Source organism: Elaeis guineensis, chromosome 8 (genome assembly GCF_000442705.2).
Source record: "Elaeis guineensis isolate ETL-2024a chromosome 8, EG11, whole genome shotgun sequence".
NCBI classification, from domain to species: Eukaryota; Viridiplantae; Streptophyta; class Magnoliopsida; order Arecales; family Arecaceae; genus Elaeis; species Elaeis guineensis.
Genome location: NC_026000.2, coordinates 25,769,067 through 25,784,368, shown reverse-complemented (window position 1 = coordinate 25,784,368; position 15,302 = coordinate 25,769,067).

Here is a 15,302-nt window from a genome sequence, read left to right as displayed (position 1 = left end):
TCCCCCTTTAATCGTCGAATCCATAGCTCCACCATCGGAGGCCGTGATGGGAGCTCCGGCAGAGGAGGTCTTGACGAAGGAGACTCCGATGGAGGGCACACAGGTGGTAGAGATGGTCGATCATCCGAAAGAGGTTCCGACGATGGCGACAGAAGCTAGGGATCCTTTGGAGCAGGCGATGCTTATCTCGTGTTTTTTTCCCGGTCGTTTCCCAAGTAAGTCCTTCACGACCGGCACCTTCTACTCCATCCATAGCAAAGAATCTCGAATTTGCAGTGGAGTTTCTGAGAAACTTCCTCTCTCCTACCGAGAAGTAATTTTTGGATAAGTAAGGTGCTCAACAGCGGATGATGGGTGGCCATAGGTCTCTTGCTCAGGTGAAGAGTCTTAATCTTTGGATCTTTCTTTTAATTTATCACGACTTGTAATATTTAATAGCTATGTAAATTTTATGCAGGTTGGGCATTATCTGGCCAGCTTTGTTGGCTCCACTTCTGAAGCTTCAGCATTGGAGTTTACGGCAACGAAAGAAGAAGTAAATTAGCTGAAGATCAATTGGAGTAGAAAAAGTGAGCTAACGTCGAGTTGATCAAAGAAGTCAACTCCTCTGAAGAGGCCCTCCGAGAAGCTTGAGAGATGATTGACCATCAAGATGACAAGTTAAGGAGAGCTGAGAAGAGGATCGAGGATCTCAAGAGATGAAAATCTGGGGCTGAGAGAGACTGTCAACGAGCCCGTGATGATATTGAGCGTCTAAGGATGACGCTTGAAGGAAAGAGAGGTCAAGATTGTTGAAAATTATGTCCCAAAATCAATCGTCAGCCTATTGACGATTGTGCTCATATTTTAAATTATATATAAATTTTTATTAATAAAAGTTATTTGGCTTGTTCATCACATTTTGTCCATCTGCTTTGAACTACTGTGTTGTGATGAAGTTCTTAGAATTATATTTAATCGACAAAAGAGGATTTGTCGTTCAGTCCTTAAAATATATTCACAATCAAATGATATGCTATTAATAGAACGATAGCAATATCAAGTATAGATCGTTGTGTACCATATGGGTTAGTTGTCCTCTTAACCAAAGAGTGTGGAGACACTGGTATGGCATACAGATGGAATGTAGGAGTACATTCGCACCGAATGTGATCAATTATTGAGAACTCTGCTGTCAAGAGTAGCTCATAAAGGATATGAGTATAAGTATTCCTCCGACTTGAGATCACCATGGTGACTTGTAAGCAACTCACTGTATTTTGATGTCGGACCATCTAAATTTTTAATTCAGTAATAAAAGATTTTTGGATGCAGTCAAGTACTTATCAAGTCAGTGTGTGAGTCAAGATGGGATTGACCCCTCTAAATAAGTAAGAGTTAATACATCAGTGTATTTCAATTTAGTAAAATCTTGATCAGGATAATCTATGTGATAGATTTGAAAGGTTAAAATACAATGTGGTTGACTATTTTAGGATTGACAGTTAAACTCTAGGTCATCTTGAATATTAGGATCAAAAGAATGAATTATACGGTAACCATACGCCAGTGGATTCTAGAATATTGTTTTGCAATCTTTCGGCCTATCCGGACATCCGATCATATTGCTAGATGGTTATATCGATTAGTATAGAAAGTTGTTACTATGCTATTAATTTAGGTTCGAACCTATGAGATCACACACATGAGAAGATTCGATCTGATCGGATGGCTAAAGAATCCCATTGGATTGGGACTCTAGTGAAGAGTCCCACTGGATTGAGACTCTGGAGGAGAGTCCCACTAGACTGAGATTCTGCTGTTAATAGAGAATTTATTAGCAATTAGATTGCTAATTGACTTAATTTGATTAAGCAAAGAGGTTCGAATTAAGTCTAATTGAATTGGATTCAGTTTGATTTAGATTGGATTTGATTTAATCAAGCCTAATTGCAAGAAAAATTTATTCCTAATTTGATCAGAACTTGGATTCAGCTAATTTCTAATTTAGGAATTTATTGAGGAGATTGGATTTCTAATTAGATTAGGTTCTTTTCTCTTATTGGGTTCAAACGAAATCTGATTTAGTTTGGAATCAAGTTGGAAACAAAGAGTCCCAGCCAACTGGGACTCTCTCTCCCTTGCACATGCCTTGGACCCACGCCATTCTCTACATGCAAAAATAGGTTTTGCATGAGATCTATAAACGTGAGAAAGGAGGGCACAGAGGAGGTGGGCGGCACTCTTAATGAGTCATTGATCTTATCTCTTTTTTGATTTGAATTTGATCCGAATCAAGGATACGGAGACAAGAAAGAAAGAGATTCGTTTTGTTCGGAAAGAAGGATGGCGCCAAATATTTTTTTTCATGTGCATTTGGGATATTGGTTGGCATGAAAAAGATATAATTTCTTTCTCACACCATCACATATTTTTCCAATATATGAGATGCCCCATATTGTGGTTGGCATGGAGAAAGTTGGCGCCTCCTCTTGACTCAAAATCCTAACACCTATCTATATAAAGGGGGTCCAATAGTTGGACACCCCATATGAGATCTAGTTGAAAGTTATTTCTTCTACATTGCTCTCTCCTCTCTTCTCTTCCTTCATTAATTCTTCTCTCTCTCTAGAGCGTCTAAGAGATCAAAAGAAGAAGAAGAAGAAGATCGACTTTGAAAGATCCTTACGAGCCAGCACTCCTGAGGAGCCTGATTAGTATTCATTCTTCCTATGGACGATCTGTAGAGGCCGGATACTTTTGTACAGTTGTGAGTAATCTGAAGAAACTCCAATCCATGTGACACACTAGCAGAGATCAGCAACCCATACTTCGGCAATGAGTACTGAACTCGTTAGATCAAATTTGATTAGATCTAAGGATTAGATCTAATTAAGAGCATCGATATGATCGATGTAGATTTTTATTTTCAGATCTTAAACTCATATGTAATTATATCATAGATCTTGGCATGGTAGTTTAAATTAGATCTTGTGCATGTAACATAGATTAAATCGTTTAATCTAACAAGATCCGCTGTAAAATTTTTTAAATTGCATGCATAGAACTGCCAATATTTTTTTCGATTGGTATTAGAGCCTCGTTCGATATGATATGATTTCATATATATTTAGATCTGATTTTATGTTATTTAGATTAGATCTAAATAAATTTTATTTTCAGATCTGATATTTGATCAGTCCTATATGTGTTAGATTAGATGATCTGAGTAGCAAAGTATTCAAATTGGATAATGACCAGACCATCCGATCATAGGAGCAAATAGGATTATATGACCCTCTCTTTCTATTCAATGGGGTGCTCTTATGACTTGTAGGGATACTACTGTGAGGTCCCATGAAGAAGAATACAAAAAGAAGAACTTACTTTTCTACAAAATTCTAGATCTTGAAATCATAAGATTTGTTATATGTGATACAAGTTGAGAGAAAAGTAACAAAATCTAATCTAAATGATTAAAATTATTTTAATAAAATTTATGATCATAAAAAGTTTAAATGTGATCTAAAAAATTTTTATGATTTAATGTAAAATATTTACATAAAAAATAATTTCAAAAACTTAATCTAAACCCATATTGATGCTGAACTTAATTGAAAATTAAGTATAGAATTGATTAGATTTAGAATTGTGATTTAAGATCTAATGACATTGCATAAAATATGGGGGCATGGGTTAGTTTAAATCATATCCTCTTAATTGGGTTAAACCTAAGGTTAGAATCAAAGAGTTAATGGACCATGTAGAGAAATTGATTAAATCTAATCAAATATTGAATTAGATAAAATTAGAATTTTCTCTAGAACCAATACAATAGTTATAGATGGTCAAGTCTATATCTTTGATTAGACCAAATAGATCTTAATTGAGGCTTAATAGTTGAATCCGAGTCATTAAGCTGGTCAAATCGAAACTAATTAACTAATTGGTATCTAAGGTAAGTTTGACATTTCGACTGATAATTTTTAATTGAAAGTGGTTTACCTGACCATTTTGATGGTGTCTAAGGCAAGATTAGCATATCCTTCCACCAATCTCACTTACCTGGCCAATTTGATGAATCATATTTTGATTAGACCACTAAGTGATTCGAGTTGACCCATGCTATTAAGGTTGATCAGTGTGAGTGATTTAGATGCCATTTCAACCAATATGATCCTAATCCAATTCAATGACTTGGTGAAGTTAGTAGGAGGATTTTGGTTTACTGATTGATCTCTTCTCTTCTCTAAATTCGTCAATTGAATCTTCTAAATTATTAAGTCCCTAAAATAAGATAGTTATGACGATAACTAAATCATAGCCTTCCATTAAGTTGGATGATAATGGGTCTATTAATATAATGATCATTGGAGGTCCAAAGACTTGGTGCTTATCTGCTATTGAAATTATCAGTCATAATATGATGACTCAATCGAGTCACTCTAGCAAGTGGTCAGGTTAGCCGATCAAAGTCGGGCCTGATCATTTGGTAGTTAGATTTCTAAATATGATCATGTTAATGGTTGGACCTAATCAGGACTTGCAAAGGAGATCAAAGTCAACTGAAAAGTTACCTAGGGCTAAATCAATTACTAAAAATTATTTGATAAAATAATTGATTAAAGAATCTATCCATAGATGCACATGGATGAGCTGGCCAAAGTCGGGCTTATATGCAATCTGTGTAGATTCTAGTATCCGCTAAGGAATTAAGGTAATTCTTTGAATTGGAGGTAGAAGCTATCAATTCGTATCAAATAATTAGAAAATCTTTAAACTAAAGTTTATATCTTTAGGCTTAATTAATTCATATACTGATTAGATTTTGATTTTTCTTTTGTGCAGTTATGGCCTTAAACTTATCGCTCTGATCACTATTGGACAGTGAGAAATTGACGAGACCTAACTTCGATAATTGGTATCAAAAATTAAAAATAACCTGGAGCATGAGTGGATCTTGTACGTCCTTACAGATCCGACACCTGAGGAGCCTGCTCCTAATGCTCATGGTACAGTTCATGACACTTACTTGAAGTGGCTTAACGATCACACCACGGTACATTGTATCATGTAGACTACAATGAACAATGAGTTCAGTCGAAAATTTGAAGAAGCTCAACCAGAAGATGTGCTCAAAGTATTGAATGAGTCTTTTGGTACTTTCGATGATGTTAAGCAGCACAAGACCAGTTATGCCATTTTCAATGCTCGGATGAGGGAGGGAGCATCGATCACCGATCATGTATTGTGCATGGTCGAACAGATTGAGCATTTGAGCAAGCTCGATTTTTTCTTACACGAATAGCTTGAGAAGGATGCGATCCTGAACTTCCTACCCAAATCATACCTATCATTTCTTAATCATTTTTGAATGACGAAGCCTGTAGTGAACTATCACGATCTGTTGGGGTTACTACAGACTTTTGAGAAGGATCACCAGCTTCATAAGAAGATGGTGAATGTAGTGGGAGGATCTCTTTGGATGGGCATTGTCTCTTTAAAAAAAATAAAATAAAATAAAAAGATACAAAGTGCTGGAAGTCGGATCTAGAAGTCCAAGTCCAAGATCGATCAGAGTCAGGTAGAGTGCTTCTATTGTAAGAAGCAAGGTCATTGGAAGAGAAGCTGTTGTCATTACATAGCTTCTCTTGATCCAAACAAGCCGAAGAAGAGGAAGCAATCGATTGCTAGACAAGGTAATTATATGATAACACCTTGTAACTTCTCAATTTTTGATACAATGATCTGGGTATTGGATACTGATAGTCCTATTAACACTTGCAATTCATTGCAGGGACTTCAGGTCAGTAGGAGATTTGGAGATGGCAAGAGATTTCTGAATGTTGGAGATAGAAGATTAGTTTTAGTTCTAGCTTTAGAAATTATCAAGCTTGTATTCGATTCTCACTCTATTGTTCTTAGTGATTGTCATTTTTGTCCTAATTTTTTATTAAATGTCATTCCTGTAGACCTTTTGGCCAAAGCTAATTATGAGATTTCCATAAAAAATTTTTATTGTGATATCATTTTGAATGGTGTTATTGTGATGCGTGGACAGTTAAACAATGGTATTTATATTGTATCACGGCCTAATGTAATGTACATGTCTAATAAATACCTTAGAATAGTTGATGTCACGGATGTCTACCTTTTGCATTATAGGCTAGGTCATATTAACAAGAACAGGATGAACAGATTAGCTCAAAAAGAAATTTTTGATGACAATGACTATGAATCATTGCCTACCTGTGAGTCTGATCTTCTTGGAAAGATGATCAAGTCACCTTTTACTGAAAAAGATAAACGAGCCAGTGATGTTATGGATCTTATACATACTGATGTATGTGGACCCATGAGTACTAGTGCCAGAGGAGGGTATCACTATTTTATTATATTCACAGATGACCTATCTAAGTATGGGTATGTTTACTTGATGAAACACAAGTCTGAATTATTTAAAATGTTGAAATAATTCCATAATGAGGTAGAAAAATAAACTAAAAAAAATATTAAAATTTTTTGATCTGATCGAGGAGGTAAATACCTTTCTAATAAATTTCTAACATATCTTAAGGAGAATGAAATTCTCTCTCAATGGACATCTCTTGGAACGCTACAACACAATCGTGTGTCGGAAAGGATAAATCGAATCCTGTTGGATATGGTTTGATCCATGATGGACTTTTCTAGTCTGCAGATCTCTTTTTGGGGATATGCACTCAAGTCAGTTTGCTATGTACTTAATAAGATTTGTAGTAAATCTATAAGTAAAACATCACATGAAATATGGATGGGATGTAAATCAATGCTCTCTCACCTCAGGATTTGAGGGTATTCAGCTTATATCAAATATTTGAAAATAGACAAACTTGGAACCAGATCTGACAAATATATTTTTATAGGGTATCCCAAAGAAACTAAGGGATATTATTTCTATCTTGCTGATGAACAAAAGATGTTTGTCAGCCTTAGGACAGTCTTTTTGAAAAAAAAAAAAATTTAGGGAAGGAATTGATGCTTCTAAGGTTGAACTTGAGAAAGTTCAACCGATAGAACTGACACAATCTAATGAACCCACAGAATCGGAGTTGACGATGTCAAACCCAAAACCTGTTGTAGAGGTGCCATTAAGGAGATCCAATAGAGTATTGCGTCAACCGGACAGATACTATAGTTTCTTAATCCAGAACGAAGATCCTGTTGAACTCGATGAGAATAATGAAGATCCGATCACCTATATAGATGCAATGCAGAGATCCGACTTTGATAAATGGCTTGAAGCCATAAAGTCCGAAATGGAGTCCATGAAGGTCAATGATGTATGGATATTAGTTGACCCACCTGAAGGTGTTAAACCCATAGGGTATAAATGGGTCTTCAAAAAGAAAAAAGGTGCAGACGAAAAGGTGAAAACCTATAAAGTCTATTTAGTTGCCAAGAATTATTATTAGTGTTATGGTATTGACTATGATGAGATATTTTCTCCTGTGGCAATGCTCCAATCTATTCGAATTATACTTGCGATAGCAGCACATATGGACTATGAATCTGATAAATGGATGTAAAAATAGTTTTTCTAAATAGAGAACTAGAAGAAGAGGTGTATCTAATCAGATGGCTGAAGAGTCTCATTGGATTGGGACTCTAGTGAAGAGTCCCACCGGATTGGAACTTTGGAGGAGAGTCCTATTGGATTGAGATTCTGCTGTTAATGGAGGATTTATGAGCAATTAGATTACCAATTGACTCAATTTGATTGAGCAAAGAGATTTGGATCAAGTTTAATTGAATTGGATTCAGTTTGACTTAGATTGGGTTTGATTTGATGAAGCCTAATTGTAAGAAAAACTTGTTCTTGATTTGATCAGGACTTAGGTTCAGCTAATTTCTAATTGGGTTAGAAATTTATTGAGGAGATTAGATTCTTAATTAGATTAGATTCCTTGCTCTCATTGGGTTCAAATCAAATTTGATTTGGTTTGGAATCAAGTTGGAAATAAAGAGTCCCAGCCAACTGGGACTCTCTCTCTCTTGCGCATGCCCTAGACCCATGCCATTCTCTACATGCAAAAATAGGTTTTGCGTGAGATCATTAGGCATCAGAAAGGAGGGCGCAAAGAGGGTGGGTAGAACTCTTAATGAGTCATTGATCTTATCTCTTTCCTGATTTAAATTTGATCTGAATCAAGGATAAAGAGATAAGAAGGAAAGAGATCCATTTTGTTTGGAAAGAAGGATGGCGCCAAATATTTTTTTCCATATGCATTTGGGATATTGGTTGGTGTGAGAAAGATCTGATTTCTTTCTTACACCATCACATATTTTTCCAAAATATGGGATGCCCCATATGGTGGTTGGCGTGGAGAAAGTTGGCGCCTTCTCTTGACCTAAAACCCTAACACCAATCTATATAAAGGGGGTCCAATGGTTGGAACCCCCATATGAGATCTAGTTGAAAGTTGTTTCTTCTACATTGCTCTCTATTCTCTTCTCTTTCTCTATTAATTCTTCTCCCTTTCTAGAATGTCTAAGTGATCAAAAAAAGAAGAAGAAGATCAGCCTTCAAAGATCCTTGTGAGCTAGCATTCTCGAGGAGCTTGATCCGCATCCGTTCTTCATGTGGACGATCTCTAGAGGTCGGACACCTTTGTACGACTGCGAGCAACCTGAATGAACTCCAATCTACATAATACACTAGCGAAGATCAGCAACCCATACTTCGGTAATAAGTTCTGAACTCGTTAGATCAGGTTTGATTAGATCTAAGAGTTAGATTTAATCAAGAACATCGACATGATCGATGCAGATTTTTATTTTCAAATCTTAAACTCATATTTCATCATATCATAGGTCTTGGCATGGTAGTTTAGATTAGATTTTGTGCATGTAACATAAATTAAATCATTTAATCTAACAAGATCCGCTGTAAAATTTTTTAAATTACATGCATAAAACTATCAATTGAAGAAAATATTGGTAGTTCTATGCATGCAATTTTAAAAATTTTATAGTGATCTTGTTAGATTAAACGATTTAACCTATATTACAAGCATAAGATCTAATCTAAACTACCATACCAAGATCTATAATATGATTTAATATGAGATTAAGATTTGAAAATAAAAATCTGCATCGATCATGTTGATGCTGTAGACTAGATCTAACCCTTATATCCAACCAATCCCGATCTAACGAGTTCAAAACTCATTACCGAAGCATCGATTGCTAATCTCTGCTAGTGTGTCGTGTGGATTGGAGTTCCTTCAGGTTGCATGCATAGATGAGGATCGAGGACATCGAGAGATAGAAATCTGGGGTTGAGAGAGACTGTCAACGAGCTCGTGATGATATTGAGCGTCTAAGGATGATGCTTGAAGGAAAGAGGGGTCGAGATTCTACCCCCTTCAAGGTTCACTCTCGAAGAAGCCCCAGCAAGAGCTCAGCTAAGAGGGTTAAAACCTTGGACAGATCAAGCCACAGGGAGAGGACACCCCCATGGGGTGAAAGATCTTCTTCTAGGAGGGTTCAGGTGACCCAAAAACCGTTAACACCTCAATCCAAACTTTAGGAGGCTTTGTCAGAAGTGGAGTTTTTTTAGGAGAATCTAAAGGAAGAAAGAGAAGGCCAGACTTTCCTCCATCGCTGACTCATAGATCAGAAACTTCTGACCACAAGTGCTCTTAGAAGAATAGATCGGCTAGCAAAAAGAGGCATCGAGATTATAAATCAAGCCTGGAAGACAACATTCTCCGTGAACTTCGAGAGGTGCAAGGTGTTGGCTCAAATGCATCTTCCTGCTAACAACACTGAGCCTTTGCAAATAAACTTCCCAGATAAGAGTTTGAAGGTCGTGACTGAAGATAGCATAGGAAGATTTGCAAAAATATCCCAGGGTCTTAGTCTTACTGAAGCGAGCAAAACGATGCAGCCACCCAGACGGAAGAGGCTGTTGGCGCTGAGGAAGGTTGCTCCGAGACAAACCACCCTCATGGTGCTTCGAGGTAATTATGTATTTTCTTTTCTTTTTATGACCCAAATAATGTAATCAATTTTCATATAAATGAATAAAATTTATTTTTGTCATTAATACTGACTGTGTCTGGATGGATGAATGCGAGTCACATTCTAAGCCATATTGGCTGATCTTCAATCTATATTAGCTAAGAACTTAGCTGTAATTGAAATTATAAAGCATGATCCGAGCTATAACTTAAGCAAGGCATGACCTTAGCCATAATCTAGGCTATAATTTAAGCTATAATCCGAGCTATATAACATATCGGAAGTATTTATCACCCATTGTGCAAGTTTTGAAAAGATTGAAATTCGAATCGCACCCGCATGGCAGATACTATCGTACATCCTTGTACATCCCTTCGAAAGTGGCACAGGGTATGATTTGCCTGCCACTATCAATAACTACCATATCGATGGCAAGAGCCATATCCATCAGTGATTGCCATGCATCAAACATCCATTCATGCCCTATCGATTCATGCCTCCAGTAATTAATGCTCTGAAAAGAAATATTATTTAAAGATTGTTTAAACTCTGGATCTATTTAAACCCTAGACAAGATAGAATTTTAGGGTTTTCGATTGTCCTTTTTCCTTTGCCGCTGGTTTTCCTCCTTCGTCTTCCACCTCAGAGTCTTCTCTTTTTTTTATGAGAGGAATGGCTTCTAAAGACTTTGACTTCGCACCCCTGGGATTCTAATCTGAGCTAACAAAGAGGGACATGGTTCTGCTCCATGAGTAGTATCAGATCCCTCCGATGTTTGAGCTGGAGATTTCGAGGCCGAACAATCGGGTTTGCCAATCTCCCCCAAGCCTCTATAAGGAATGCTTCCGAGCCAGGCTAAGGCTTCCCCTCCTCATTTCTTCATAGTTCTCCAATATCTTAAGATGTCGTCGTGTTGGGTAGTCCTGAATTCATGGTGCATATATGTGGTTTTACCGTAGTGTGCATATTGGCTGGGATTGATCCCAGCATCACACTTTTCCATGCTTTCTTCAGCCTGAAGAGGCATCCCGATTCATATGGGTGGTGGTACATGATGCCACAGAAGAAGAAGAATGTTCACCCATTGTCCAGGATTCTTTGACCGCTGTCCACATCTGGAAGGGGCATTTTCTCTTCAGTTCTAAGATGTTAGGCAAGGATTGTGGGCTCATCGCCTGGGATAAATGTCAAGAGGCCGTATTGAAAGAGCCCTCACTGGATCAGCATCGAGGTAGGAGGTGGACACCCTGCACAGCTTCAAAGTCTCGGAGCTAAAGGAGTTGCTATCGGCCTAGATGCTGTTTAATATTGGCATCAGTCAGACCCTCCTCAAGGTGTGCACAAATCACCTACCTCAGAGCCTTGTATTCTCTAATTTTTCTTTCATGCTAACCATTTGGTTGTTTTGATTGCAGAGGTAGAACCAGATCTATCGAAGAAATTGGAGAAGAAGGTCCATTGAAAAAGGATGATGAAGCCTGCAGGTGGTTGGAGCACCCGCATCAAGATTAGAAGTCCCCTAGTGCTGCCGGCCTCTAGGTCAGAAGGACCCGAACCTCCTTGCTCTGATGACTTCAAAGTCGTGAGGGTCCAATCTGGCTCGTTTGCTACCTCAACTTTTGATAGGAATTGAAGAAGCCAAACAGATCAAGTCCCTGAAGAAAAAATTCTGAGCCCATCGAAATAAGTAATTCTAAGCTCATCGACTCTTCTCTGGAAGACATGCTAGCTAAAGTAACTAGGACTTTTGGGACTGCACCAGCTGGTCTGAAGCTCGAGGCTTCAGCCTAGAAGATTACAAGCTGATGCATGAGCTGTTCACTGGGATGCTCCTCCCAGTTGACACAAACAAGCTACTGGGCGAGCCGCGTAGGAAGGTGTGGAAAGCAGGTGTGGAGTCCTTCATCCAGATAAGCTGAAGCTTCTACAGTTTTGTTTATGTTAAACATACACATATCGTGTTCGCTAATAAGAGGTATTCCTTATTAGATTGCTCATTATCTGAATGGATATATGGAGAGCTCCCATGAGCTTTCGACTGAGGTAAGAAAGTACAAGACCGACACCTAAATGCTTAAAGTCACAAAGGATAAGATTGAAAGGGAGGCTGGAGAGGCCTCCATGAGAGCCGATGTTGCTATGAGAAGGACTGAAGATGCCGAAGTGGCCCTGAGAGAAGCTATAGAAGAAACTCTTGACTGCTAGGCATCCAGGAGGTATAGGCAGTGAAAATAAAGGAGCTCAAAAATTCTTGGAGGAGAATAAAGCTATGATCGAGGTAGTAGAGACCGCTTCAAAGGCTGTAACAAACTTCTAGGCACCAACGGAGTACCAAGATGAGAAAGTTGAATTTTTTGTTGATGCCTATAATGCTGGAAAGCAGTCGATCCAGGATAGGATTGCTGTCAAGTATCCAGAATTAAATCTAAATTTTTTAGATGAGGTCTGGGACCCCACTGCAGTTGATGCACCTACGATAGGTGTCTCAGCATCAGATATTGCCCCGTAGGTGATGAACACTTGAATTAAGTCACTAGAGGCACATAATTCTATTTAATTATATTTATTTATTAAAAATTTGATGCTCTCTGATCTATTTACAGATAATTAAGAGTTTGAGTTTATACAAATCAAATTGGACTCAATCGGATCAAATTTGAGTGAACCAAGCAACCAGCTCTCATTTAAATGTGAACACGACTTAAATATCAAGGGTTCAAATTAAAAATCATCCTAAATGAAGATCAAATGTGAACATGACTTATTGATCAACGAAAGAGAAGCAAATGACTTGATCTAAGATCCTTATTCATACTTTCATCTTTTTTTATGAAACCCTAAATTCTTTTGTGCCCCTATTCATAAGAAATCAGCCACTCCCCACTCTATAATAGAATTTCAAAGCCTCCATCTTTTTTAATCAAGCCAATCCTAAGTTTTCTTCAAGCTTCTCTCTCTCCCTCTCTTTCTCTTCTCTATAAGTCTAAGAGAGGTACTAACCCTAACAATCCATCATCTTCTTCCTTACCTATCATTATATTCCTCCACAGATCTCTTTTCACATCCCAAGAAATCTAGGAGAGGTCCTAATCCTAGTGCGCTATTCTTTTCATATTTTCATACTCTCTTCCATCTATCTTTTTTTCTTGAAGTTTCTAAATCAAGCCTTCCAGCTATTCTGCCGCTGTCTGTACGGAGGAAGACAAAAGATTCAAAGAGGCACATCCACTATCAGGTACAGCGAGAAGATTAATTTGGTTTCGTTATTTTTGTATCGAACTTTTATTTCTTTTCCATTGTATGCTTCTTTAGTTGATCAATGAAAATATTTTTATTGCAATCTCCATATTTCATTCTTAGTTTCTTACAACTACTATTCTTTTATTTGTATTTTTGAATAATTGGTCTAAGATCCCTGTGGATATAATCCTGACTCATCTTATCTACATAATAATGAGTAAGATTAATTTTAGTATGCTACAACATGCATCAAATTTTAATACCGTTGCTGAAGATCTTAGCACGATTGTTTTAAAAAAAAAATCAAAAAAAATATTTACTACTTTATTTTTCTAGTTGATTATTTCTTTTTTTGTATTTTTATTTTTCATACTTTATTTTATTGATTGTTAATTTATTTTTTATTATTAATTAATTTATTTTAATTGCTTAATTACCTTCTATTTTTTTTTATTTTATCTTATATTGCTTTCATATATGGTAGATTTACTACTCTCTAGCTAGATTACTTTATTTATATGTATAGAAAAAAAATTTATTTTCTATAGTCTAGTAATTTACTGTGTTCTATAGTTTAGAATAATTACTATTTTATATAATTAATAATTTTTTATTTTCTCAGTAGATTAGATTTCTTATCTTTTATTTAGATTACATAGTTACATTTTATTCTTAACTATGAGATTACCTTATTTGCATAGTTAAGTAGTTATCTTATTTATTACTGTCCATTATTTCTAGTAATTTACTACTTTCAATAGCTTAGAATAATTTATTATAGTTACCTTATTTATTACTATCCATTATTCCTATGATTTACTACTTTCAATAGCTTAGAATAATTTATTATCCTAAAAGTAGATTTAATTTGTTGCTTTATTTATAGGATACCTATTTGTCTTTTAATCTTAGCATTATTTACTTTTTATTTAATTAGATTCACTAGATCTTTTCATACCTAATTAACCTAATTTAAAACTTACCTCTCATTCTTTCTTGCTTAAAGATAACATAATATAAAAAGAATACAAGACACCATATAATACTTGATTAATATAAATAAATCAATTAATCTTAAAAATTACTTAACATGTTTAGACATTCTTTTTCATTGCATAGTTTCATAAAAAATTTTAAGGGCAAACCTTAATCAACATAAGGTGGAGATTTCATCACCCTTCCTTGACCACAAACCACCATCCTGCAATTGCATTGACCTAAACCTCTAATTTAAAATTGATTACATATTGGCTCCTAAGGATCCTCAAGCTCATAGGACAAGAAACCCTAAAAGGTGGATCGAATTCAGGTTAGTCAGTTAACTGGTGTCTAAAAAAGTGATTTAAGGATTACATCTTGAAGAAAAGTGGTTCATTAATTAATTCTGTTTGCTTACCTAGTCAACTCAGTTGGTATCTAAGAAAAGCAACGGGGGATCTCCACCAACCTTATACTTATCTAGTCAATTGAGTGACTAGTCTGGTACTTGGAGTGTTTGAAGATGACCTTGACAGTTAGGAGTTGTCTAGATCTATAATAACCCATAGTCAAGATTGATTGAACCACTTGATTGTTAACTAAAAATATCAAACCTAAATAATTCTTCTCTCTTCTTAGTCTTAAAACTCCTTAGGTTCTCTTCTTTAGAACTCTTTTCTCTCTCCCTCCTCTTTTTCTCCTCTTCTCTTTCAAAAAAAAAAACTTACTGAAATTAAAACTTGGTGAGATCTTTAAGTGCATGCTAGGATGCCGATCATTACAACCTGATTTACACCCACTAGATCTAAAGCTAAAAGGAACGATTTGAACAAACCGAATCAAAACCCTGGATTCAAAATAAAAGACTGACCCACCACAATAATTGAGGAAGTATTTTACTCCCTCATCTTACACCTACTAGCCATGTATCCAGCCTCCTCCTGTGGGGTGGCACAATACGAAATCAAGTCCAGCATTATTCAAATGCTACCATCATTCTATGGACTGTCAAACGAGGATCCGTACAAATACTTGAATGAATTTTTTGAGATATGCTCTATAGTAAAAATCCAAAACTTCTTCAATGATACCCTTAGGTT